Source organism: Propithecus coquereli, unplaced genomic scaffold (assembly GCF_000956105.1).
Source record: "Propithecus coquereli isolate 6110/MARCELLA unplaced genomic scaffold, Pcoq_1.0 Scaffold34, whole genome shotgun sequence".
Lineage (NCBI taxonomy): Eukaryota > Metazoa > Chordata > Mammalia > Primates > Indriidae > Propithecus > Propithecus coquereli.
The window spans coordinates 3099107-3101297 of NW_012149063.1; positions in this window are offsets into that span (position 1 = coordinate 3099107).

A 2191-nucleotide genomic window follows, 5' to 3' on the forward strand; every position below is an offset into this window, starting at 1 on the left:
TCCCAGGCCTTCCCATGCTGCTCCAGTCTCCACACTGCTTTCTTGGGAGACTTGTGCTTCACAGCAAATTTTTTAAAGCAGATTTGCTTTTGAAATGATTTTCCACCACGTTCCTACCTAACTTACGTGGGCTACATTTCCTCCTGACTGCAACCTACCCATCTCAGCTAGTTTTGCTTCTTTTCCCTCCTTCCTTAATGAGGTTCCTAGGCTCTTTTAAATATATGCTAGTCTTCCACCCTAGCGTCATGTCCTAATTTTATTACCATTGTTACTGTTGAAGTTCACCTACTGCCTGTTTCTTCAGTGTTTATTCTAAACAGAGTCATATCAGAATTTGTGAAGCATGATGCTAAATGTAATATGGGAGGCCCTCTTTAAGAAAAAGAATATAGGCCCGGCGTGGTGGCTTCACACCTGTAATCCAAGCACTCTGGGAGGCCGACGCAGGAGGATTGCTTGAGCTCAGGAGTTTGAGACCAGCCTGAGCAAGAGCGAGACCGTGTCTCTACCAAAAATAGAAATTAATTGGACAGCTAAAAATATGTATAGAAAAAATTAGCCAGGCATGGTGGCACATGCCTGTAGTCCCAGGTACTCGGGAGGCTGAGGCAGTAGGATAGCTTGAGCCCAGGAGTTTGAGGTTGCTGTGAGTTAGGCTGATGCCACAGCACTCTAGCCTGGGCAACAGAGTAAGACTGTGTCTCAAAAAAAAAAAAAAAAGAAAAACATGGCAGAGAAGGTCTGAAGGGAAGTGTGCATGTGTAAAGAAAGACCACACCCAAAGGGGTGTCCAATAACAACCCACTATTGAGGGAACAAATCCATTCCCCAAGAACCAACCCAGTCTCACAAGGGTGAGAATTCACTACCGCTGGAAGAGCACCAAGCCATTCCTGAGGGATCCAACCCCCTAATCCAAACAGCTCCCACTAGGCTCCACTTCCCAACACCATTACACTAGGGATTAAATTTTAAGATGCGATTTGGTTGGAACAAACAAAATAAGTATTTCAAACTGTCAAACTAAATGTCCAAAATAGAGCAATGTCATTACCCTAGACTAATTTTTCTTAATATGCGGTAGGGAATAGTAACTGCTTCTTAGTGTTTGAAAATGTAAGTGGGATTTTTTCACTATCACATTGACTGAGGGTGCTACTTATGTTTCTTCTGAAACCTTTTTTTACTCAGTATTATGTTTGTGATTTTCATCAATGTTAATGCATATAGCTCTTTTTTTATTTATTACTATATAGTATTTCATTGTTTAATTATACCAAAATTTAGTTACCTATTCTTTTGTGATGGACATTTAATTGATTTCCAGTTCCCTGAATTTACACACTATGGTGCTGAGAAAAGAAAAATAGTTTAGGGAAGTCTGAACTATGTGAGGTTTGCAAAATTTATCACACCCAGAGAGACCTGAGTATTGATATTCAGTCATGGCTTGGCACACCCATGCCTGGGAGCAATTGTTTAAAGACATTTTGTTTCTGACTGGCTGTCTCACCCCATTATCTTCCAGTTCTTGGAATTTATGATACAAAGAACAATGTATAGCCAATCAATACCTTATGTTATTTTAATATAAATTCTTTGTAAACAATCTGGGAACTGCCTCTTATTTTCCTTTACAAACCTACTTGTAACTGCTACTAATCAGACTGTATATTCAGGGCAGCTTGAATCTATGCTCCTGAGTTGTAATCCTCAAGCTTGGCCCAAATAAACTCTATACTTACATCAATTTTGCCTCAGCTTCTTCCTTTTAGGTTGACATATCTGATATAAGTTGGCAGGATTCAGAATGACTCTTCCTAACCCTCTGGTGTGTCGCTCCATGAATTGGTATTAAACGTGTTTTGGGACAGGATTTGTCTTAAGAGTTTTACAGAGCTTTGCCCTAAAAGAATATGTGAACGTGTTGGTTTGCATTTTGAATGCTGTTACACTCGGAAGGGCGTCCCTGAAAGGCAGTAGCGGCTGTATCCCACGAGGCACCGTGTTTCTCAGACCTAAGGAATTGGATTTGCTTTGTAAAGCACAAGTGAATCTGTTAAAAACTATAGGCTGAGAGCTGACAATGGAGTGCCCTCTGGAACAAACAGCTTCCTGGAAACGACAGCTTCCCAAATGGCTAAAAGCAAAGCTTTTGTTTAAACCACTCTAGACTACCTGTCTCCAT